The sequence below is a fragment of the Callospermophilus lateralis genome, chromosome 2, assembly GCF_048772815.1.
Source record: "Callospermophilus lateralis isolate mCalLat2 chromosome 2, mCalLat2.hap1, whole genome shotgun sequence".
NCBI classification, from domain to species: domain Eukaryota; kingdom Metazoa; phylum Chordata; class Mammalia; order Rodentia; family Sciuridae; genus Callospermophilus; species Callospermophilus lateralis.
In genome coordinates this window covers 30,753,834-30,781,730 of record NC_135306.1, presented here as the reverse complement: position 1 = coordinate 30,781,730, position 27,897 = coordinate 30,753,834, and positions in this window count along the sequence as shown.

Below are 27,897 nucleotides of genomic sequence, written 5' to 3'. Positions count from 1 at the left end.
TTGACATCAAGAAATATTTCCCATTCACCTTTGATATACTAAACCTTTTCTGATAGGCACTTAATAAATGTTGATGTACAAATCCTGATTTTGTAATCTCACACTGTATGTTGTGTTATTTTAACGGAATTTATAACATCCCAATGGATAGGTCTCATTCTTTTTCTGCACTTCAGGTTTCAAACACTGCACCCAAGCATCCTAATAATTTTCTGGCCATTTTTTATTGTTATGGTATAAATAAGCATTTGCCTGAGTCACATGCATTATATATCTGCAGCTTTACAGTATGCACAGTATGTTACCTGATACAGAAGCTATAAAAATTGCATACCAGTACATGTAACAAAAATTTTAAAGTATGGTGCAATTGCTAAAGATGGCATTTCCCATATGTGCAGGACTTCAGCTTATACCCATGTTGTTTTATAAGCTCTAAGATCTTCAGCAGATAGAGGACTATATTATTTCTGGAATATTAGCTGGAAATAATTCATCAACACAGTATTTCACATCATAATTCTTACCTTTATATTGGTGTTTCCATTATCTACATGCTTCACTCCTTGATCAAAACCCTACCCTAATGATGATTAATGGTACCACAGGGGCAGAAAATGAAGACAAGGAAAGGGCATGGATACATTTTTAGCTATCAAGAGCTGAATGCTTGATCTAAAACACAAATATAATTGAATGCTTAAAATTGAACACAGACATAATTAGTGCCAGAGTGGATTTCATCTCCAATAAAAATAGAAATGATTTAGTTTAAAATGCTTGGGATGGAAATATTAATTCTAGGTTGTGAATTTAAGAATGCATTTGACAACACAGATTGAATAGATAAATGCATAGCTCAACTAAAGCTTAAAATGTTTTATATGTGGATTTAAAAAGCAAGTTATTTAGCATTTTGATAATGCTTAATATTCATACCATAAATCAAATTATCAAGAGATAGATCACATTCTTCTATAAAATGCACTAAATTGATGTGGTTTAAAACTTAAGTAGAGTTTAATAGCAAAATGTACTAACATTTGTTGTGAGGAGAACTTAGGTTCTCAGAGGGAGTATACTCACTGACATATACCTATATAACATGGCATTTGTGAATCACCTAGTCCTTGAGCATTTGCAGAGGTAGAGATGCTGGTGGCATTTGATAAGTATTTGGTGAAAGAATAAATAAATACTTATCACAAATCTTTTTAGGTTTATTTTCAGCACATCTGAACTGTTCTTCTTTCCTTCAAGCAAACCTAATTAATTTCTTTCTAAATCACTATTGAACTCCACGTACTGACAGCAGGCACTGAAGATTATCTGGACCATTCTTACTTTAGAAATTCAAGACACACATGCTTCTGTCTAACTTAAATGAGGAAGTAGTTTGATAGAGTGTTAGTACTTTGTGAACAAATATGTATTTATTATGAGCCCATGAACAATAAATGCAGTTGTGGGGACAGTTGGCTTTGTACAGAAGACTATACTTAATTGCCTGAACTGTACCAATATTCTCTCATGTAACCAGCAACCTGTGTTCTAATTTTTAATTTGAAGCAAAAATCACCCATATGCCATAAACATGTATAACACTTAAAATTTAACAAACCTGACTTAACATATTTGAACAATTTGATTCATATCTCACAGTCTAGTGAAAAAAATAGATTTTCTACAAGATGTTATTCCATAGCACAACTGAAAGAATATTCTTCTGACTGGGTGCTGTGGCGCACATTTGTAATCCCAGTAGCTTGGGAGGCTGAGGCAGGGAGACCATGAGTTCAAAGCCAGCCTCAGCAACTTAGTGAGGCCCTAAGCAACTCAGTAAGTCCCTGCCTCTAAATAAAACATGCAGAAAATGGATGGGGATGTGACTCAGTGGTTAAGTGCCCCTGAGTTCTATCCCCAGTACCAAAAAAAAAAAAATTTATTCTAATGTCTTACGACTAATTCATGTGGTTTTTAAAATCATGTTTGTAATTTATAAAAGATGAGAATGCCCTGAAATGTTTGTATGTGGTTGCATAGGTATTCCCATGAATTCTTCTGAAGTTATAAGACTGCAACACAGTAATTCTCAAATCTGAAATGGGACCTCACGGAAATATGTAGCCTTATGTGATATGTTATGTACTAGAGGGTCTAATCAGTAGTGCATTGGATTGATGATAATTATCTCTCTGTTTGCCAGGTTGAGATATCATCCCAAGGAACTCACAAATGCTTACATTTAGTCTTCAGGGTAACTGTACAGGAAATCACTAATAAAATCCTTTCCCCTTCTATTTAAACAGTGAATAGGTGGAGGATCACATGACTACCAAGAGCAGTACTCAGGATTTGGACCAAAGCAGTCCCCACCTGGGGAATTACCCTGCACACTGACCAGAGCTCCAGTGCTTGGTTAACAGCAACCACTGGAGGTAAGTGGGCATCTGTGCTGTTAACTAGTTTCATGTCTGGTTCTGATCTATATTTTTAAATCAAATAAATGGGGTTAGAACTTTGCCACATTTACTGACTATGTGAAGTTGGGCATATGAAATGTTTGTATGTGGCTGGATAGGTATTCCCATGAATGTGGCTGGATAGGTATTCCAAGCTTCAATCTCCTCATCAGTACAGTGGACAAGTACATATCACGTAGAGTTGTGGTCAAATTAGATGAGATATCATTGTGAAGGATATCATCCCTTTTAAAAAAAGAATGATGATTCTACTATTGTTATGGAGAGTTTATAAAATCTTTATGCTCAAATAACTCTGAGAAGCATTTTGGTGGACTTAGGGGTGGTTATTATGTCTGTAGCTTTTTGGATCAGCCTACTTTGGAATTGTGCCTTCCATGAATTCTAGATGAAACACATATACGCTCTATGTATTATTATGACTTCCAATGACACATGGACATGGTTTCAGAAAAACCCTTTAAACAGTGTCTCATAGCAATATAGGGCTTAATGTAGCACATTTGTGATAGTGGAAGTGCCTGTTTGCCAGGACTTCCCTTGGCTCCCTATGAATGGGCAGAGGCTGCTTAGTCAGTGGGCAAGACCCTGAGAAAAAAGGGGTAGAAATCAGAAGAGCTCCTTACTGGGGCCTCTTGCCCATTAGAAAAGACCCCAGAGGGTGCCAGCTAATGTGAGGAGATGATCTAATGGAGTATGGTGGGGCATTTGTATCCCATTAATCACCTTTCTCCATTTTAGCTAGTTACTAGAATGGTTGGATTATTATAAAGGAGAAGCTGATGAGTTTTTGTCTCCTTGAGTTTTGGCCCTTGCAACCCATCAGAGAAAAGATTATAAAAGAGAAACCCTTTGATATAAACTTTGATAGCAAGCTATTTGAGAGAGACAAAGCCATTTCAGAAGTCCAAAGGTAAAGCCCTAATGGAGAAGTGCATAAAGTTAATCCATTCACAACAGAAATTGAAGAGGAGAGATGATCCGTGAGACTTAGGACAGACCAGTGGGTTCCATGCTTGAGAGGTCCTCACCTTTTGAGATCTCCCACCTAGCACCTACCAGTGAGTGCTTTCTACAGCTCGAACCAAGAAGCTGTAGAGTGTGATTGTCCCTCATAGTTGGAACAATGGCTCCTGCTGAGGTGCTGTGTCATCTCCCTCCTGTGAGTGTTTCCTGCAGACTCAGCCCCCCTGGATCTTCCAACAGGAGTGATACCTCGACACTTCATTTGGTCCATCTAAAATAATTAGTGAGGATCATCCTCCATTTCTGCAGCACAGGAAATTCATAGGCACCCCCCACTCTGAGCAAAAGGAGCAGAATCTCAGATTTTCCACTGAGAGTTTTATGCAATAAAGGGCTCCCCAACATCTGGACCCAAACAGTGGAGCAGAAACAGCTTGATTTTCTCCGTTGGGAAAATAGCCAAACATACTGCTAATTTTTGACTATGCAAATTATAATCATCATGCCCTGCAAAGAGTAAATATGATGTACCTTACAATGACAGTTATCCTATTTTTCACAATAAAGTTGGTCACCTTATTAATTTATGAGCTAGTAGTACTAAAATTATTGAAGAACAGAGACCATGGTTATTAAGAAGCAGCAGACCCTTAATTCAGGAAAAAAAAGCAAAGGTATAAAAGCGAGTCATTTGATTTTTTTTTTCATGGCAGAAATCATTTTGAGACAAATGTTGCTTGCAAAGAAATTATCTTTCGTTTTTAACTTATAGGAGTTAATTTTTAAAAGTTCCTGGACCTTGCTGTAGGGTTCTCTCAACTTCAACATTCTTACATATGTATTGCTCCATTTGTTCCTTTTTGTGAACATGATGAAGGAAAGCAGATATTTCTAAATCTTACTTTACACAGGCAGAAGCAGGATTTGTAAGGTAGGGAAACTGAGAGACAAAGGAACTAAGTGACCTTGGGAAAAGCTATTGCCACAGATCTTTTTTCTGACACCAGAAAGCTGGTATTTACCATCATTTGATAAAAGCACATATGATGAAAATCTTGATTGTTCTGAAATGAATGTTTTCAAAATTCTCTGGGAATGTTGCCAAATCTGAATTTGTCCAAGAAATAAAAAATACTCTCCTCGTGTAATTTAGAAACTTTGGAGCAAGAACAATAGCTTTGATTTTATAATAATACCATGGATTACTAATTTTTTTCTTGAAGGGGACTTTAGCTGAAACTTGAAGGAATCTTCTGCCTGTGTCAAAACTATTGTGGTAAATAATTCTTACCTAATGCTTCCCAGCAACAGTCACTGACTCAGTCCTTTGTGTCTTTGAATATTCTACAATCACCTTCCTTGGCATAGACATGTAGGATTTAAGTTACTTTATGTTTGTATGATTTACTGATGCTGGATACTTGGAAAGGCCCTTAGGTCATCAAGGCAAGGAAAATCTGGATCCATCTGCAGAACTTTTCATGTTCTTTGTCACAAGAAGCTGAAGAATAAAGGAGGAGGATGCTCATTAGTATAAATGTCTCCGATTTGGGAGTGAAGGTTGCATTAGTAGATTTATTCTTCCCATATTACCCTGGTGTTTGTCACAGGATGTGAATAATTACAGCGATGTGGGTGGAGAGGAATGGCAATGTTAAAACCAGACTGAAAAGGGTTTTGATGGATAATGTGGCTTTTGTGACATAAATAAGGCTTATTTAAAAGAAAAAGCTGCCATCGAATCGCATGTGAATTTATGTTGTAGGTAGGGAAGGTATTATTCTATTTTATGGATGAGGATATTGTGGCTCAGGAAGGTACAATGCTGTGCTAGATGTTGCATTCTCAACTCTTTGTGTCTCTCCCTATTTAAGAGAAAATGACATTGGATTTCTTGTGAGAATTCTCTAGAGGAAACCGAAATATTTGGACATTGCTAATCTGTTGTCACGTGCCCTCTGTGGGCTGAGTGTGGACTGTGTTGCACATAGTGACCTAACAAGGGGGATAAATCTGACTCTCCCATGGCACCCCCACAGGGATTGATCACCTGCTGCAGGTGAACTTCCCCCTCCAACTCTGCCAGAGGTCCCACACAGCACCTGAGATGGGTGTGACCTGCAAGATGTCAATCAACCTCCTGACTGCAAGACACCACAAGCAAGACTCTGCCCTTGAAACCTTATCCCTGCCTTTGATGTCTCCCCCACCCATATAAATAAAGCAAGCATGGGCTCCATTTTGCCACAGTACAGAAGCTCCATCCAATCTGTCCTGCCCCGCTTTCGAAACTACTTTCTGTGTTCTGTGGTTTTTTCCAACATTCTATTTTTCTTAGCTTTCATTTCTCAGCCAGCCCATTCCACCAAGGGGAACCCCATTTCCACTGCCCGTGTGGGACACAGGCGAGAATCTGTAATGCATTGCACTGCATGGTTGTGGGGGAAGCAATATCCTGGGGCTACTTTAAATTCGGAGGCAACGAGCAGCACCTTTTGGAGGTTGAGCATAAGTGTGGAGGAACCTCAAACTCAAGTCTAAAGACCAGCGGTGTAACCTAACACGACAGGCACTCTAAGTCATCTGGGCAGGATACACCGGCTGGTGCATTTTCACATCAACACAAACTCCACGAACAGAAATACTTTATCAGCTGAGGCCCAAGAGAACTGGGATGCACTTACCTCTGCCATCTCTGAGAGCTGAGAGAAAAATTGATTCCATGAGATTACAGATAGTACTGAGCAAAGGATGTCACCAGTCTGGGGCCCATTTTTATATCAGTTCACCTTTGCTGGGCTGCTAAAATACCACCTTTACCAACTCTCCTGAAATGATGTCAGCAATCCTTGCTATTACAGTGACTCCCATTGATTTCAGGGGAAACTTTAGGTCCAGAGATGACAGATTTTAGAATGCCTCTAACCTGTGGTTATAATTGCAGTTTTGTTGGAACACAGGAACTTCCATTCATTTACATATTGTTTGTGGCTATTTCCCTACTAGGAAGGCAGAGTTGAGTAGCTGTATCAGAGACCAAGTGGCCCACAAAGCACAAACTGTTACTTTCTGACCCATTTTAAAAAAAAAAAGTTTATGGACCTTTGTCCTAGGCTATTAACAGAAACATGCTATAATGGGATTGCCTGAACTTCTGTGTCTGAGTCTCTAGCCAATGGGGGGGGTGGGGGTGGGGGTGCACATACAAGCTGGGATCCATTAGCAATGTCTATTGTGGACCCAGAAGCTAGGACTGGTGACACTTGCAATTTGCTGGCTTTCATTTTCCCACACATCTGTGAGATTTACTACTCTTAGCCAAAAAATTCACTGATGCCTTAAGGACTGTTCTTAATATGAGGCAGAGAAGGTAACTTCTACTATAATGCAAACTCAATATCTTCCTGAATAAATTAATTCATGTGACTAGTCATTACTATCTGCTTTACAGATGCTGTCTTATCTGTCTTTACAAATCAGAAAGATAGATATTTGTCTTTTATTTTGTGGCCAAGGAAATGAAGCTACTGGGAGGTTCAGCTACTTTTAGTGTTGGATAAAATATGGTCCCAAAGATGACAATTTTATTTATCACTGGGGTTGAATTAAACTTGAGAGGAATTACCATTTGTCAACCCTTCTTGACAAATAAAATTCATCAAGTAGAAATCAAAATTGCCGTTCTAAGAGTAATATCTCCAAGAGACTCGGTGATTGGTCTTTGGATTATTTAGCTTTCCCTCAGTGAAACAAATATCTGAGATAATTAACTTGAGAAAGACTCATTTAGGCTCACAGTTTTGGAGGTGTCAGTCTATGACTGGGCAGACTTATTGCTTTTAGACCTCTGGGGGTAGGGTGAGCAAAACACAAGAAAGGAGCACTGTGGGCGAGCAAAACTATTCACCTCATGACTGAGACATGAAAGAGAGAAAAAGGGGCCAGAGTCCCACAGTCCCTTTCGAGGGCACACTCCCAAATGGCCTAAAAACTTCCACCAGGCTCCGCTTCTTAAAGTTTCTACCACCTCCTAAAATGTAAAGCTGCTGGCATGTGAGCCTTTGGGGGTACATTAGGTCTGAACTATAGCGGTCATTTATACTTCAACATGTAATACCGCAATATGACCATTTACCTCTTTTTCTTTCATTTCCACATTTTTATTGGTGCATTATATTAGTACATACTGATGGGATTTGTTTTTGCATATTTGTACTTGCACACAAGATAACAATATAATCTGGCCAATATCACTCCCCAGCACTCCCCACCTCCCTCCCATACTTCCACCCCCTGTTTCTTTTTCTCTACTGAGTAATCTCCCTTTAATTTTCTTTTTTTTTTATTGGTCCTTTTTAGTTACATATGACAGCAGAATACATTTGAATATAATTATACAAGCAAGCATTGAATATATCTTATTCTAGTTAAAGTCACACTCTTATGGATGTACATGGTGGTAGGATTCACTGTGTTGTTTTCATAAATATACATGGGAAAACTATGCCGGAGTCATTCTACTGTTTTTCCTTTGCTTACCCTCTCTTCCCTCTGTTCCTCATTGTCTTATCTACTGCACTTCTATTCTTCCCCTCACTTGTCCTACCCCTTATTGTCGATTACCTTCCGCCTAATCCACATTTGAACGTTGAACTTTGTTTTTTTGGGACTGGCTTACTTCACTTAGCATGATAGTCTTCAGATCCAGCCATTTCCTGGCAAATGTCATAAAGTCATTCTTATTGGCTGAGTAATACTCCATTGTACGTATGTGTATATATATATTGTGAATTGAGCTATCATTTTGCCTCTTAAAAAGCAACTGAAATCTTCAATATCGCATACATGTTGTTTGTTGGTGGGTTTTTTGCTTGTTTATTTTGAGAACAAAAACAATTTTGTCATGAGACCTTCTTGGAGAAATCGGGATCTTCAGAGACCTGTTCAGATCACTGCAGGGATCTAATAGGTAGATACAGCATAAATTGTGTCAGAGTAGAGTTTTAGTCAATATCCTCATTGCAATTAGCAAAAGCTTTAGAGTCAACTTACATTAAGGGGTATTTACTCAAACAATGTATGTTTTTCTCAGGAATTTAAGGGCCAAAAATTATAACTGGTCTTTAAAATGAACTAGATCTAGCTGGAAATCTTCTCTCTCCTTCTGTCCTTCTTTTTTGTTTTTCTGCATTCAGGGTAGAAACACAGTTGTGCCATCTAGGAGCAGCACTGCCTTGCAGACTGTCACAGGCCTGGCACAGAGAATCAGAGGCCAGGGCAGAACCTTAACTCTCAAAACATGACCAAAGATGAGAAGGACCCACAACTTATTTAAAACAAGGTTTCAAGGTCAGGTCGTCCTATAGCCTTTTGAAGAGAGGACGATTCCATGGAACTTTGGAAAGGGCTAGAGTTAAAATAACTCTCTGAAATTTCACATTGTGAAGTGACTCCATTTTCTTGGGGTTGGTAAGGAAATGAGGATGCGGATGTCAAGGTCTGCCTTTCACTTACCTTATCGAGGACTCTTAGACCTCCTTGATAAGGAGGAAGAAAGTACCAGTATCATCTGAAGATTCCAAGAATGAAGCTCCAGTGTGTTATTTTTGCTAGAACGAACCTTCTCCAGGACTTAAGAAATCCAGTTATTTTCTGTTTCATACAATTCTAAGACTAAAGAGCAATAATCACAGTAGCTATTATACCAGTCAGTAAGTCAAATACTCCAGGATGGAGATTGTAAAAGAACAAAAAAATAAAGGTAGACTGACCAGTGACTTATTCATTCGAACATCTCCTTTTTTCTTTCAAGCTTCTTTTGTTCAGCCTTCTAAGGTCTACTCACTCTACCCAGCAAGCAGCATCACAATTATCATATATTTCTCTTTTTTCATCTCTTTCTACACTCATCATCTATAAGAAAATATTGAAATCTTATAAGGATAAATACAAATAAGGTTTCAAGTAATTTCAGGTCTTGGGGAAGATAAACTACAAGTGAACATAAAAGTTGATTTTCAATAGGTTTTGCTAATAGAATTTTCATTCATGAAGAGAGAGAGAGAGAGAGAGAGAGAGAGAGAGAGAGAGAGAGAGAACAGGTCGTAGTTGCTATACAATGTTCAAAATGTCCAGCTCTGGAATGGAAAAGCAGGTGCTTCTTCTTCAGGATGTGTGTTTGGAAAAGCCCATGACGTCCTCATCTCAGGGTTCTGTCATGTAAGGCCCAAGAAGTTCATCCAAACCCCCTTTGTAGAGAGCATCGGATTCTCAGTTAAAGTCCTTAGAATCAGGACTTGTTTGGTCTTTGTGTGAGTGATTATCCATATTCAAGACAAACATAAGAATTCAATATTTTATTTGAAATATTTTGCTGAAGGTCATATGGCTGGTAAATAACTAATAGTTTGTTGTTGTATAACATCAGTTAAGTGCAAGGAAATTAAAAAACTATATTCCTTGATTTACTTAATTGTTGACTAATATTGAGTGATTTGCTTTTAATTTCTGTGGATCAAGCTAATATTTAAAGCTTCGGTACGTAAAGAGCACTTGCTAGTACAAATTGGTCATATTAGGTGAATAAATGTTTCAAAAATAGACAAATTACCAATGAATATATGAAATATTTATAGTAATTAGTCAAAGACAATTAGATTATTTAAATATGAAGCATAGTTTGCTTTGTGAAAAATTTTTTAAAAATTTAGTTTGCAAAGGGGTTAATGGGATGTACATTTCTTCCTATTTCTTTCTTTTTATTGGTTTTATTTTTTAAATACATGACAGCAGGATGCATCACAATTCTTATTACACATATAGAACAATTTTTCATACCTCTGTTTGTATATAAAGTATGTTCACACCAGTTCATGTCTTCATACATGTACTTTGGATAATGATGTCTATCACATTCTACCATCCTTACTAATCCCCTGCCCCCTCCCTTTCCCTCCTACCCCTCTTCCCTATCTAGAATTCATAAATTTTTGTAGACATTCTTGGTATTAAATATAAAATGACTTTAATTTCTAAAGATTTATCTTAAACATATAGAAATATATGTAAATACCAAGGAAGCCTATTAAAACATTGTATCTGAGAAATTGAAAAAAATTAAATGTCTAATAGTGAACAAATTATTTTATATGTGATATAGAATATTATATATTCATAAAAAGTAACATTCTCAAAGAAAATTCAAGAATTTGAGATAACGAACATCATATAATATCAATTAAAAATTCAGGAGAAAAGACTGTGTCTTGATGATATCAATTGTCTTTCAAATAAATTTGTTTATAGTTATAAATAAATGAGTAAGAAAAGGGCTGGAAGGAAATATGGTATCAGTAAAAATTCATTCAAGGTGGTGAGTCTGCATATGGTGTTCCTTTTCTTCTACATATGTTACTGAATATTCTTTAAAGAGCACAAATTAATTTTACATGAAGAAAGTGAGACCACAAAATTAATTGCTTCAGGAAAAAGTAGAATTAAAAGAACAGTTCTATAATCATAGAAGAAATTGTAAAATTTACATGAGAAATACTTCTCAAAAGTATTTACAGACTGTTTAACTGATGTGTTTTCTCAACTTATCAAGGCACAAATAATTATCATCTATGAATCATTTAATTTATGAAATAGATGGAAAAGTATCCTATTTAATTTAACCATAATAATGCTACCAAAAAATAAGAAAAATAACAATTAAAAAATATAGATCAAATCTCCCTTATGACTACAGAGACATAAATCCTTAAGAAAATACTAGAAAGTTGAATTCATTATTATATTTGAATCCCATCCAAGATCTGGTAGAATTCATGTGATAATTTCAAGGATGGTTGAGTATTAGGCAATCTATTTATAATAATTTGGGTAGGTTCAATGAGAATAAATAGATCCTGAGGCAATGTACTGTCATTTTAATAAAATATGAAAATATATTTGATAACCCAGAATTTATACCTCATAAAACAATCCCCAAGGCAGAAGCAGGAGTATTTATTAACATAACAAATATTTATATAAAACCAGAAGCCAAATTTTGTCTTATATGAAGACATTTCCAATTAACGTAGAAATAGCCCCAATATTTGTTGAGCAACACGATGGCAGGAGGTAGGTAACAGTAGGTATTATAAAATCTCAGAGATTAGACTTGTGAGATTTGTGTAAGAAATACCTAGCTCATCAAAGGAGCAGTAGAATTAATCCTGAAAGAAATCTTATTTATTAACGATGGTGGAATGTGAGGATCATTATTATCCAAAGTACAGGTATGAAGACATGAATTGATATGAATATAATTTGTATACAACCAGAGTATGAAAAATTGTGCTCTACATGTGTAATAAGAATTGTAATGCATTCTGCTGTCATATATAAATAAAAAAAGAAAATAAACCAAAAATGTCAACAACAAAAAAGGAAATCTTACTATATATAAAAATGTACTATAATAAGCACAGTAAATATTATAAATAATGAAGGACAAACTGTTCAACAAAGAGTATTAGAAACAGTTTGATTTCAACTTTGTACTATATAAATGCAAGTAATTAAAAATGAAACTAAAAAACTGGAATTTTTAAATAGATACATTGAGTGGATTTTGAGATGGGGAAACTACAAGTTTGGAAAACATTTTTAGGAAGTAACAAAGACACCTTTTTAAGATTTGTATATCTGTGGAGCCCAATGAAAAAAACCACAGCAGCAAACAATACATGAAATGGGCAAAGAACATGAACTGACATTTCAAATGGTATTACATATCCACAGAACACTTATTAATAATTACACATCAAGTAGTACTGTGCCATTTTAACTTTAATTAATTAAATTAATCAATAGATTAATAAACATTTATCTTAAAATGTTTAAACTAAATACAATGGCAGAGCTGGCTCAAAAATTATTCTAATATCCTTATGGTAGAAATAAAAATTAAGAATGTGTGGGACATGCCTGGTCATGTGAGTTAAGATTTCAAAAAGTGTTCCTATCTTTTTCTCTAATAATTACAGTTCAGAGATACTTAACCGAATAAATTAATTAAAGATGCTCACAAAGATTTATTTCTATGGATGTTTAGTCATAGCATTGTTTATAACTAGAAAAAAATTTGAAAACAACTGAGAGGGGCAACAATAGAGGATTGATTAAATATGATTGATTAAATACTATATTCATATAATTATGAGTTCCTCATAAATTAAATGTGTTTTTGAAGAGTATTTGATTACATGGATAATGTTCACAAAACTTTAAGCACAAAGGACAAACTCATTAAATAAAATCGAATACATGATATGATCAGTTTCAGAACATATTGTACATACGGTCTATAGGTGGGTGCATGCATAGAAAAAATTTAAAATACAAAAAAATTCAATCATTATTTTTGAGTAGTAGAAAATAAGTAGAAATAATTTGGGTAGGTTCAATGATTATTTCTACTTATTTAAAATCTTGATCATGCATTCTTTCATGTCCAGGAAAACCAATAAGAAATAATGTTAAAAATAAAAATGGATAACATTGAGAATTTTGCAAAAATAATAATTTCATTTGTGGGTTCAAATGAGTATTTCATGTATATGATGAAATTTAAAAGGGAATACAGGAATCATAGGTTTTCATTGCTCATTTTCATAGCTGTAATATTCTAGCTAAGCAAGTTTGCAACTATGAATATTAGTGAAATCTGAGTAAAGATTTACAAATCTTTTTTTTCTAATTGAAGACAATTCCTAAAATTTTTGTAGGATGTAGTTACACTACATTTTTAGGAAGCATATTATAAGTATATTTATATTTAAAAGTGATAATCCACTTACTAGGAATCTCACAATATTATTAGAAGAGATGATCAGACAGTGCCTCTCGTTTTTGATGCTATCAATATGACAGTAGCTTTTTCAGGGATATCTCCCCTCTCTGTGTACTGCAAATTATTGAAATCTTGCCCCTGGGACAGTGATAGTTCTTGCTAAAAGACACACAGAAAAATCTCCAGTTCTCATGAGTGAATCTTCCACTGAAATCTTCTCTTCTGCTGATTTTAACCATGAACTGTGTTCTGGGGTGCAGTCTTTTTCATTGGCAATAAGAGTGTGTTTCCAATTCTCCTACAGAGAAAAAAATTTTCTAACGTACCATGATGCCTAGCATGAAATTCCTTTGACTACAACTGAAACATAAAAGTCTGAAGATCATTTCTTATGGTTTCAGCTCTTGGTTAGTTTTGGGTTTTGCTTATTTTAACCTCAATGTCTGGTCTGAGCTTTCTCCAAGCTGCTTGATAATTCAGAGAGTCAACCTACAAGGCTGAGAAATGTGCTAGTAGTGGATGCTGACCTGTTCCTAGGGGAAGAGAGGATGCATCTACCTACCTGGAAAAAGCCTTTAAAGTTTCAACCCTCAAGGGCTGCTTTGTTTACTTTGGAACACTCTTATTATCATATAGAAAATAAGTTCTATAGATTTTCTATATTGATTCTAGAATGAATAAATAATTAGAGATTTACAGGAGCAGTCGTCATTCAGATTTAAGCTGGACTAAGGATTTTTCTCAGTTTTCATACTAAAATAGCTTCAAAAATATGTATATAATTTAGATAGGGCTTAATAATTTCCAAAGTTCTGCTATATCTTATGCCAACTTATTCTCTCAATTAACAAGTGAAGTAGGGAAGACTGTGTCATTATCATCATTCCCATGTAAGGAAGAGGAGAAAGAGATTCAGAGACGAGTGTTTTTGCTCAAGGCTACAGAGTTGCAGACAGAGGAGAAAAGCTTCTAATCCAGGTCTTCTGACTCTTCCTGTTGTACAACACTTTATCATTAGACTCCAAAACATCCAAATGCAATTGCATGAAATAGCAAATGTCCAGTGTGGATATTTTTTATTGCTTGTTTTGTAACTCATTAGTACTTCTTATAAAATAGAAAATCCTCCACTGTACCAAATTCCTTGATATCAAATCATAAATCAGTAATTTTTAAGAAAATTAAGTTTAATACATGCTAAGTACTTACACTGATATCAATTTGCAGTTTTATGACTCATTTCACAACACACTTTGCATCTTCCTGAGTAGAATATTTTTTAAAAGAATTTAGCTCCATGGAATCAAGGAATGACTCAGTGCCTGGATATACTTTCAGAATTAAATTCTTTGGAACTGTGACTGGTAGTAGATACTGACCTGTAATTCTCAGTTCCTAAACAGACTCTCAAACAAAAGTGTAATTGTGTTAGTTAGCTTTTTGTCACTGACAAGAAAAATTTAGAGGAAGAAAAGTTCATTTGGGGTTTATGGTTTCAAAATTCTCAGTCCCTGGTTAGCCAACTCCATTGCTCTGGACCTGAGGTGAGGCAGAACATCATGGTTGAAGGGCACAGCAGAGGGAAGTTGCTCAGCTCAAATAAGAAGACAGACAGACAGACAGAGACCAAAACACAGAGAGTGAGCAATGAACCAGGGACAAGACAGAGTCTCCAAAATCATGCTCCCAGTGATCTACTTCCTCTAACTACACCTATCAGCCTATATTTAACACCAAGTAGTCCATTCATCTAGGAATGGATTAATCCAGCAAATGGATTAATCCACTGGGGAGGTTAGAGCCCCACTCGTTGCCTGAAAGTCCCACCTCTGGATCTGCTTGCTTTGGGGATCATGCTTTTAAAATGTGATTATACATACCTATAGTCCCAATGAGGCAGGAGGATCACAAATTCAAGGCTGGTCTCAGAAAGTAAGACTTTCAGAAACTTAGTGAGACCCTGTCTCAAAATAAAAAAGTAAAAAAGGTTGGGGATGTAGCTCAGTGGTAAAGTACCCCTGAATTCAATTCCCAGTAAAAAAAAAAAAAAAAGTAATGGGAGTGAGTTTTCAGGGAACATTTCAGATCTAAACCATAACAATAATTATCTAAAATAAGTTTCAAGGTGAAAATTGATGGGAAATGTAATAAGAATCTGAGAGAAATTTCCAATGAGACATTCAGAGCTGGATCAAGGAAGAGCTTATCCAGGCTCCAGCTCTTTGATGTAGGCCCAATCTGAGAAGAAACTTGTATTTCTCCTTCCATTTATTTCTTGACCCAGAGAGCTAGGAATGGTATCAATGAACCAGAAAGCATCTGCTGATTATAAGTGATTCTCTGGGAGCTGGCCAAGGCACTAGTGTGCCTCACTTTTGTATATTTATTCATGGAAAGCAACCGAGGGAAAAAAAATGTAAGACATGAGAGATGTGAGAACATTTATTGCAGTAAACATTCTAAAAGGAATCTTTAAAGAACTCCTTCAGGTCAGATCATATAGGACAAGCACTGGGGAGAGACTGTTTCATAGGAAAAGAGTAAAGAGGTTCCAGGTGATGGAAGAAACTGCTAGGGGACTTGACTTGGAAAGGAAATTATGTATCTATTGACCTCTAGTTGATGACAAATTTGATAAGCAAAATTGTTGCTCATCTGAGAAGTGGGATAAGAGTAACCAATTTATTTTCAAATCTGGATTGACTTGATTTACCAGGAAGGCAGATGAAGAGATCAAAACATAATTAAATGAGGGCAGAAGTAAGTCAAGGCAAAATAAGGGGAAAGATCTGTTACTCTGAAGAGTCAAGGGTAAGTGAGAAAGTAATTAACTGTAGGAATCAGAATAATACTTTATTAAACCTGGCTTCCTCATTGGAAAGCAAGAAAGCAGAGTGTCCAAGAGACAGTAAAAAAGCTATAAGAAAATTGCAAGCTAAACACAAAAGACAATAGAACAAGTCATAAAGGAATATGAATAACATGACAGGGGCTTGAAGACAAATATGCAGTAAGAGAGCTAAACGTGTTCTGGCAATGGTGGGCCAGATTGCTTGGATCAGTCCCCTTGTAGAGAACAACTAGCAAAGCTAGACAAAATATCAACTATGTGTATTTGAAGATATTGGCGGGCTCCTAAAATAGAAGGGATTTGCAGGACTCAAGGTCTGGGAAAGAAGCAAACCTTGCATTTGGCACTGCTTTTCTCTTCAAGAAAGTTACTGATTGCTTAGAGGCTGAGGAATTGATCAGAACTTATGGAGGCCTCATAGGGCTGGTGGTATGAAAAATGAAGTTCAGAGTCCACTGAACAGGAGAGGCCCTGGCCACGTGCTTAGCTTCTGGTGGGGAATCATGAATACAAATCTAGGAATAAAGCTAACTCAGAGAGCAGACCTCTATAACAGGGGTCAACAAACTTTCTACTTTTTTTTTTCTTTTTTTTGCAGGGGATGGGGAGTAAAAGACCAAATAATAAATAAGATTTTGCAGACCACATAGTCTGTGTTACAGTGACTTTACTCTGCTTTTGCAGCAAGAGGGACATGGACAGTATGCAAACAGATGAGCCTGGCTGTGTGTCCAATAACATTCGACCTGCAAAAACAGGCCTAGAAACCTGTTCTTCATTGGAACATGGAATTGTTGAGTGGATTTTGGTTACTGTGCCAAGGCCAGACAAGCAGCTGTGTAATAGACACTTGAATAATGGTGAGAGGTGACGACAAGGAGAGATTCAGGGAACTTTTGAAGCAGTTTGGGATTACTCTTTGTATGCCAGGCAGAAAAATGACCCACTCAAAGATGTCCAAATTCTAATTCCTTGTGGGAACTGCGTATATGTTATTACATGGCAAAGGGGAGTCAAGGTTGCCAATCAGCTGATCCAAAGACAAGAAACTGATCTTGAATTTTTCAGGTGGCTCCAAAGGAATCTGAGAGTGGAAGAGTAGGAGTCAAGGAAGCAGATGTGATTATGGAAGCAGAGACCAGCATTGTGTGATGTGAGAAAAACTTGATCGGCCATTGCTGACTTTAATGCCAGCAGCCTCTGAAAACTGGAAGATTGTGTGCAAGAAAGTAGCTGCTCTCCCATAGCTTCCAGAAAGAAATGGCCTTTTTCTCAGCAAGATCCATTTTGGACTTGTGACCTGCATATTTGTAAGAGAATAAATTTGTGTCACATTAAGCCACTAAAATTTGAGGCCACTTGTTGCAGCAGGAATAGGACACTAATATGCTCCTCATACCTGAGGGTGGTGCCTACAAGTGAGATAGCAGGGAGCCTATAGACTAGGAGAAGAAGGAATGCTGAACTGGACAATCAGGCTGGAGCCAGTGCCACTCACTTCTTTGCAGCTCAATTATGCAAACTAATGAGCTATCAGTTTTCTAAATTCTATATTCTAGAAATTAGAATCAGCAACAATTACCCTGCTATTCATAATCCTTAATGATTTAATGTTTCTTTATTCACCCATCCCCCATAATTTCCACCCTGCTGTTCATGTGCTGAGATTGTGACATACAATACACAAGTGAACATTGCTTCTTATGCAAAAAGAAGTCTACCTACATGACCTGAAGCTGATTAGGTCTCATTACATATAAATTCATAAAATGGCAGGATTTGACCTTTGCAGGCACAAGATAGTGGCATGAAGGGCAAAAGGGAGAAACATGAAGGTTACCTTGCAGAAGTCCTTCAATTTAGAAAAAATAGAATATTAAAATGGACACATCCTCCCCCAATTTTAGTTAAGTCATAAAGACAGTAGATGGTATTTCCTAAAGTGTTAGAGGGAAATACTTTACAGAAATAAACAACTCTTACATATTGAGGATACATGAGAGTATATTTATTAGAATCTGGAGAAGATTGTGTGCAAATTTCTTTGTGTAGCCCTCTGATTCCTAATGCACTCAGGAGGATGAGGGGCATGAGACCCAGGTTTAGTTGGGGCGGGGGAGCAGATTTTTTCCTGCATTTGGTATGCTCTATGGACTGATTCTTGGCCTATGCCAGAGAGATGTTATCTGATGCTACTAGTGGAAGCAGAGTAGATGATGAATCTGGAAAGCAATGCATTTCCTTCTGACAGTGGGCCAAAGGTATGCAAATCCTGAGGAACTGGCATGGAATCCATGTCTATCAAAAGAATATTGCTTTAGGGTTATTTAAAAATGTATTTTACCCAAAAAGTTACCTGCCTGTCTAAGTAGTGGGGGCTTCTCACGGACAGAACTTAAAGGTGCTCTATTAGGTGCAGAAACTGAAGAATATTTGTGATAGTGAAATGAAGGAGGACCCTGCCAGGTCAAGAGAATTGCAGGTAGGAAGAGCCAGCAGGAAGTCACCAATGGATCCTATTCCTATTGCTTTATTGCTTGTCCCTCCTCTAAACTCAGAATGTCAGCAAAAGGAGTAGTGACTGCCCCTAAAACCTGATGAGAGCCCTGAAGGGCCCTCAGAACCAGAAGTGTTTTCTTGCCCAGGTCATCTGAAGGCCAGGCCATGGCTGCTGTGCAAAGCAGGAGAAAAGGGGAAGGAGAGGATGAAAGGCTGGGCTGGGGCTGGAGTTGTGTCTCTGAAGCTCATGGGACATGACTGAAGGCATGGGACTTGCAAGATTCCCCAGGGAACTTCCCACCCTCCCTCGGAGACGAGGAATACAGAGATTAAGTCTGTGGGAAATGCCACTAATGAAATGGTGGGAAATAGTGTAGGAGTTCATTTTAAATACCAAGGGAAGCCGCTCATCAAGCCTTCTTTCTGGTCAAAGACTCCCATTTATGAAGCCTCTGCCAGACATCAGGGTTCCAGTCTGTGATCATGTAAGAGGTCATGGGTCAAGGCCACCTAGTAATTACGTCCATAAGCTTGATGTTACCCGTCCAGAACTAAAGAATGAAGTCATTCAGCCAGAGATGTAAAAGTGAGTAGAATGACTAGGGAATGAACTTTGGGTTGTTTTATTAATCTTTGGACTGACAGTCATTTGCTCTGATTATGAAGAGTAGTACTGCCACCAGTGTCTTCTAGAATAAAAGTCAATGACAATAACTTTAGTAGATTAACTATAATTTACTAGTCTACACTCTTCCGGGCCCTGGCAAGGCCTATTTTGCACAGTATTGTTAATCTTCCCTGGAACAAAAGAAGAGAACATGTATTGACCAAGGACATGAATTAGGTCATGGCACAGAATTCTTATTTCCCATGCATAGCATCAGTGAATGGTCTGTTCCAGCCTATTAATTATTTAAATAGTTATTATCTTTGTTTGTCCTTCTTGCTTGAAATGAAAACTGCTGACCTAAGCTTCCCTGCATACCATCTTGAAGCAATTCAGAGAGTGTGTGCTAAACATTTTTTTTAACAGAGAAGAAAGAAGAGGATGATCTTACAATAAGCCAGCCAGCATGCCAGTCATTTTTACATGAATTGTCTCATTTAATTATGACAACAAACTTATAAAGTAGATATTTCACCTTCACTTTATAAATGAAAAGACCAAGGTCACTAAGTTAATAAGTGGTAGGGCTCTGGCTAAAATTCCATCGTCTCATTTCATAACCTAGAATATAAAATATAGGCCTATATTCTTTTCAGAACACCATTCAGGAAGTACTTTCTATACCATATCCTATTTTACTTCTCCATAGGTTCATGAAGCAGGTAAGAATTAAATGTTATAATGCTGATTTTATAGACTGAGCATTGGTAGAACTGAGTATAAAAGGCAGCCTACATAACTTAATGAGCCGATGGATTTTACCCCTAAGAAAATTAGATGTGATCTGGCAGGTGTGCTATTTTTCAGCTATGTCTGGGTAGACAGAAAACAATGCCCTCCTCTCCCCGAGATTGATTTACTTCTTAATCCCTGGAACCTGTGAATATTACCTTACTGGGAAAAATTTTGAATATTACCTTATGGGGCAAAAGATAGGATTCAGTTAAGGATCTTGAGATGCAGAATTTATCCACATTACTTGAGTGATCTTCAGTGAATCCATAGGTGTTCTTATTGAAAAGAAAAGAAAAGGGCAGAAACAGGTTGTAGAGTTTATGAACAAGTGTTCATAACAGCAATTTCAGAATGAGACAATAGAGAGAAAGGAGGTTAACTTTTTTTAAAAAAAGATAAAAGAACATTTCATGTAGCTGAATAAAACTATAAATTTTAAATAGAAATACATCCCCAAGAGACAGGTAGGACAAATTTTAAAAGAATCTCACCAAGTTTTAGGACAATAAAAATTAAATGAAAATCCTAAAAACTTTCAGAGGAAGAAATATATTTCCTACAAAGGCACAAAATTTGATTTATAGCACACATTTCTATATTCCAAAAGACAATGAAAAATGCCTTAAATATCCTGAAGTAAAAATGATTTTGAAGCAAACTTCCTGCTTTACCTAAATTTGCATGTAGGTAGAGGAGTTGAACTCTGGTCTGTATATATCTCAAAAATATAACCACTCATAGAACCTCCTTGAAAGAGTGAGGAGCTGAGTGTGGTGGCACAAGCCTATAATCCTAGCAGTTTGGGAAACTGAGACAGGAGGAACGTGAGTTCAAAGCCAGTCTCAGCAATGGCAAGGCTAAGCAACTCATCAAGACTCTATCTCTAAATAAAACACAAAATAGGGCTGGAGATGTGGCTCAGTGGTTGAGTGCCCCTGAGTTCAATCCATGGTACTCCCCCCCGCCAAAAAAAAGTGTAACTGAGGATATGCCAGTAAAACAAACACACTCCAAAAAGTACACATGGGAAAAGAACAGGGTACACAAAGAGCAAATGTAAAATTATATTGTTGGACTATATAATGGCCAATGCAGAGTGAAAAAAGAACCATATAAAATCAATACAGGAGGTGGTAGAGGTCAAGAAAGAGAAGTAAAAATGTGATGATGTTATTGCTTTATTAAAGGGAAGATTTTACTACCAAATAACAAAAGATATTGACAGAAAGAAATAAATTGAAATAAGTATACAATGTTAAATGTAGTCGTCTAAAGGTGCAGGGATGCCTAATAAAAGAAAAAATGCAACATTAGTCAATTCTAGAAAAAAATCAAGAAAGGGTAAAAATTCTAATCATAGTGAAAAAGAAAGAGAAAGAAGATGCTAAGATTCCAATGTATCCTCCATAACATTATGTATGAATTACATTTCCATATTGAAATGTAGAAATGTATATTGCAGAAAAAAATAGTCCAAGTTCAAGTTGTTTAGAAAAGATCCATCAAAAGATAACAGAGAATTGTTCAGAATTACTAACCAGTTATTCTGATGCTACATAAATTGTTTTCATTTCATAGATAAAAAGTGATTTTTGTGGGTTTTGGGGGGGGTTGTTTTTGTTATTTCTACTGGAGATTGAATGAAGGGATGCTTTCTCACTAAGCTACAGCCTCAGTCTTTATTTTTTAAAAAATTTTTAAAATTTTAAGATCGGGTCTCAATAAGGTGCTGAGGCTATCTTTGAACTTATGATTCTTCTCCCTCAGCCTCCTTGTCATTGGGTATGCCATTATACCTGATTAAAATTCAGATGTTGTTGAGAGCCACAGCTGAAGGCGCCCCAGCAAACTTCCAGCTGGTTGGCTCCTCTGCGTTGATGCTCATTGGGCTGTTTCCCCGCCCTTTCAGACCACGGAGCTGCTCATTGGGGGACTCTTTTAGCTCCGCCCACGCGACCCAGCCAATCGGCCTCAAGAGCAGGAGGAGTGGGGGGGGGGTTGAGAGGCTTGTGGGAAGCCGGTGGTGGCAGTTGGGCTCTGAGGGAATTCCTGAAGAGCTCCTGTTGTGGGGCGTGTGTATTCTAAAAATAAAGTTCATTTCTTCTTGATAAGTGGTTCGTGAATTGTGCCCAGCCAGACTGCGGCATTTGGTGCTAGGGATTAAACACAGGGTCTATGTGTGTTAGGCAAGTACCCTACTACTGAGCTACATTCCCAGCCCCAAAAAGTATTTTATTTTTTTTTACTTCAGTCTATAAAAGTTGCATAATTACACAGACCTATAGACAGACACACACTCACACAGAATTATGAACCAATATTATTTATGAAATGGAGGGTGAAGACTTCTTAAAATACTAATAAAATCTAATAATGTTTTATAAGAAAATGAAAATCCTTATCAATGGTTTATTCAGGGGAGATTCAACATGGTGGCGGCCGCGGAGAGCTCAAGTCTCTGACCTCTTCAGCTGCGCGGGCATAGGGAGTCGTAAACTGTTTAAATGCTGTTTGTTCAGGATCACTAGGCAACGCTGAGCTGACGTGGATTTGGGGCGAATAGTCTGGGCCTCTCAGAACACACACCAAGCCCGGATCGGATGATTTCAAGCTCCGGTTCACCTGCTTCTCGCAGCCATACTGCTATGACTCAGCACTAACCATCCCGCTGAAACAACTGCTCGGCCCTTCTGATCTGTGGAGGTAAAAGCCAACCGAGATTGAAACGGGGCTTGGGAGAGACAGTTAGGACCCACCCGTTGCATTGGTCACCCGGCAAAGGGAACGAACTGTCACCATTTGCATGGCATACCACCATGGCAGAGAACTGACGTCACCAAAACGCGGCGAGGAGATAACTTCATTGAAACCAGCGGCGACAGCATCAAATAAATTTATAAGAATAAACAGTAACTCAGCAGTCAAACAGAACAAGAAGTAACATGAGCAGCATAAAAAAGCAAGGAAGAAAAGGAGTACAAACAATGCAGGACAGCCTAAATATTCAGGAGGACCTAGAGTCATCAGAAAAATGGTCATATAAAGAACTCAAGGAATGCCTTAGACAGATGGAATGGAACCTTAAAGAGGATACGAGACAGCAAATTCAAACAGTGAAAGAATACATTGAAAATGAATTACATAAACAGATAAAAGAAGAAGTTAAGTATCTTTATCAGGAGATAGAGATTATAAAAAAAATCAAACAATAATTCTAGAAATGAAGGAAACTATAAATCAAATTAAAAATGCAAATGAGAGTATCACTAACAGAGTGGAGCAAGTAGAAGCCAGAACGTCAGATAATGAAGACAAAATATATCATCTTGAAAAGAGTCTAGCCAACTCAGAAAGGCTGGTAAAAAATCACGAGAAAAGCATCCAAGAGATATGGGATAACATAAAAAAACCAAACATACGAATCATCGGGATAGAGGAAGGTATAGAGATTCAAACCAAGGGAATGAGTAACCTGCTGAATGAAATAATTACAGAAAACTTTCCAGAAATAAAAAAGGAAATGGATATACAAATTGTAGATGCATACAGGACACCGAGCACACAAAATCACAGTAGACCAACGCCAAGACACATTGTTATGAAGATATCCAATATACAGAAAAAAGAGAAAATATTAAAAGCTACAAGAGAAAGGAGGCAGATTACATTCAGGGGTAAACCAATAAGGTTAACAACGGATTTTTCATCACAGACGCTGAAAGTGAGAAGATTCTGGAACAACGTATTTTAAACACTGAAAGACAATGGATGCCAACCAAGAATTCTGTATCCAGCAAAATTAAGCTTCAGGTACGACAACGAAAAAAAAATCTTTCATGATAAACAAAAGTTAAAAGAATTTGCAGCCAGAAAACCAGCATTGCAAAGCATCCTGAGCAAAACACTACACGAGGAAGAAATGAAAAACAATAACCAAAACCATCAGTGGGAAGTGCCTCGGTAAAGACAGAGGGCGGGGGAGAAAGCTAATCATGGAGAAACAAACTAAATTTAAAAAAAAAAAGATAAATAATCAAACATGGCTGGAAGTACAAAACATATATCAATAGTAACTCTAAACATTAATGGCTTAAACTCTCCAATAAAGCGACATAGGCTGGTAACATGCATTAAAAAAACAAATCCAACATTATGCTGCCTCCAGGAGACACATCTGATTGGAAAAGACATACACCGGCTGAAGGTGAAAGGTTGGGGAAAAATATACCAAGCACACGGTCCTCATAAGCAAGCAGGGGTGGCCATCCAATCGACTTCAAGTCAAAGATAATCAAAAGGGATAAGGAAGGACATTATATACTGTTAAAAGGAACCATTCACCAACAAGACATAACAATTATCAATATTTATGCACCAAATAATGGTGCTGCAACGTTCATAAAACAAATTCTCCTCAAGTTCAAGAATCAAATAGACCACAACACAATAATTATGGGTGACTTTAACACACCTCTCTCACCATTGGACAGATCCTCCAAACAAAAGTTGAATAAAGAAACTATAGAACCCAATATCACAATCAATAACCTAGACTTAACTGACATATATAGAATACATCAACCATCATCAAGTGGATATACTTTTTTCTCAGCAGCACATGGATCCTTCTCAAAAATAGACCATATATTATGCCATAGGGCAAACCTCAGTAAATATAAAGGGGTGGAGATAATACCATGCATTTTATCTGATCATAATGGAATGAAACTGGAAATCAATGATAGAAGAAGGAAGGAAAAATCTTACATCACATGGAAATGAACAATATGTTACTGAATGATCAATGGGTTACAGAAGACATAAAGGAGGAAATCAAAAAATTCTTAGAGATAAATGAAAATACAGACACAACATATCGGAATCTATGGGACACAATGAAAGCAGTTTTAAGAGGGAAATTCATTGCCTGGAGGTCATTCCTCAAAAAAAGGAAAAACCAACAAATAAATGAGCTCACACTTCATCTCAAAGCCCTAGAAAAGGAAGAGCAAAACAACAGCAAATGTAGCAGAAGGCAAAAAATAATTAAAATCAGAGCGGAAATCAACGAAATTGAAACAAAAGAAACTATTGAAAAAATTAACAAAACTAAAAGTTGGTTCTTCGAAAAAATAAATAAGATTGACAGACCCTTAGCCATGCTAACAAAGAGAAGAAGAGAGAGAACTCAAATTACTAACATACGGGATGAAAAAGGCAATATCACAACAGATGCTACAGAAATACAGAAGACAATTAGAAATTATTTTGAAAACCTATATTCCAATAAAATAGAAGATAGTGAAGACATCAATAAATTTCTTAAGTCATATGATCTGCCCAGACTGAGTCAGAAGGATACACACAATTTGAACAGACCAATATCAATGGATGAAATAGAAGAAGCAATCAAAAGACTACCAACCAAGAAAAGCCCAGGACCGGATGGGTATACAGCGGAGTTTTACAAAACCTTTAAAGAAGAATTAATACCAATACTTTTCAAGTTATTTCAGGAAATAGAAAAAGAGGGAGAACTTACAAATTCATTCTATGAGGCCAACATCACCCTGATTCCGAAACCAGACAAAGACACCTCAAAGAAAGAAAACTACAGACCAATATCTCTGATGAACCTAGATGCAAAAATCCTCAATAAAATTCTGGCAAATCGGATATAAAGGCACATCAAAAAAATTGTGCACCATGATCAAGTAGGATTCATCCCTGGGATGCAATGATGGTTCAATATACGGAAATCAATAAATGTTATTCACCACATCAATAGACTTAAAGATAAGAACCATATGATCATCTCGATAGATGCAGAAAAAGCATTTGACAAAGTACATCATCCCTTTATGTTCAAAACATTAGAAAAACTAGGGATAACAGGAACTTACTTCGACATTGTAAAAGCTATCTATGCTAAGCCTCAGGCTAGCATCATTCTGAATGGAGAAAAATTGAAGGTATTCCCTCTAAAATCAGGAACAAGACAGGGTTGCCCTCTATCACCACTTCTATTCAATATAGTTCTTGAAACACTGGCCAGAGCAACTAGACAGACGAAAGAAATTAAAGGCATAAAAATAGGAAAAGAAGAACTTAAATTATCACTATTTGCAGGTGACATGATTCTATACCTAGAAGACCCAAAAGGGTCTACAAAAAAACTACTAGAACTAATAAATGAATTCAGCAAAGTGGCAGGATATAAAATCAACATGCATAAATCAAAGGCATTTCTGTACATCAGCGACAAAACTTCTGAAACGGAAATGAGGAAAAACACTCCATTCACAATATCCTCAAAAAAAAAATAAAATACTTGGGAATCAACATAACAAAAGAGGTGAAAGATTTATACAATGAAAACTACAGAACCCTAAAAAGAGAAGTAGAAGAAGATCTTAGAAGATGGAAAAATATACCCTGTTCATGGATAGGCAGAACTAACATCATCAAAATGGCGATATTACCAAAAGTTCTCTATAGGTTTAATGCAATGCCAATCAAAATCCCAATGGCATTTCTTGTAGAAATAGATAAAGCAATCATGAAATTCATATGGAAAAATAAAAGACCCAGAATAGCAAAAGCAATTCTAAGCAGGAAGTGCGAATCAGGCGGTATAGCGATACCAGATTTCAAACTATATAACAGAGCAATAGTAACAAAAACAGCATGGTACTGGTACCAAAACAGGCAGGTGGATCAATGGTACAGAATAGAGGACACAGAGACTAATCCACAAAGTTACAACTATCTTATATTTGATAAAGGGGCTAAAAGCATGCAATGGAGGAAGGATAGCATCTTCAACAAATGGTGCTGGGAAAACTGTAAATCCATATGCAACAAAATGAAACTGAATCCCCTCCTCTCGCCATGCACAAAAGTTAACTCAAAGTGGATCAAGGAGATTGATATCAAATCAGAGACTCTGCGTCTGATAGAAGAAAAAGTTGGCTACGATCTACATACTGTGGGGTCAGGCTCCAAATTCCTTAATAGGACACCCATAGCACAAGAGTTAATAACAAGAATCAACAAATGGGACTTACTTAAACTGAAAAGTTTTTTCTCAGCAAGAGAAACAATAAGAGAGGTAAATAGGGAGCCTACATCATGGGAACAAATTTTTACACTTCAGATAGAGCCCTAATATCCAGAGTATACAAAGAACTCAAAAAATTAGACAATAAGATAACAAATAACCCAATCAACAAATAGGCCAAAGACCTGAACAGACACTTCTCAGAGGAGGACATACAATCAATCAACAAGTACATGAAAAAATGCTCACCATCTCTAGCAGTCAGAGAAATGCAAATCAAAACCACCCTAAGATACCATCTCACTCCAGTAAGATTGGCAGCCATTAGGAAGTCAAACAACAACAAGTGCTGGCGAGGATGTGGGGAAAAGGATACTCTTGTACATTGCTGGTAGGACTGCAAATTGGTGCGGCCAATTTGGAAAGCAGTATGGAGATTCCTGGGAAAGCTGGGAATGGAACCACCATTTGACCCAGCTATTGCCCTTCTCGGACTATTCCCTGAAGACCTTAAAAGAGTGTACTACAGGGATACTGCCACATCGATGTTCATAGCAGCACAATTCACAATAGCTAGACTGTGGAACCAACCCAGATGCCCTTCAATAGATGAATGGATAAAAAAAATGTGGCATTTATACACCATGGAGTATTACGCAGCACTAAAAAATGACAAAATCATGGAATTTGCAGGGAAATGGATGGCACTAGAGCAGATTATGCTTAGTGAAGCTAGCTTATCCCTAAAAAACAAATACCAAATGTCTTCTTTGATATAATGAGAGCAACTAAGAA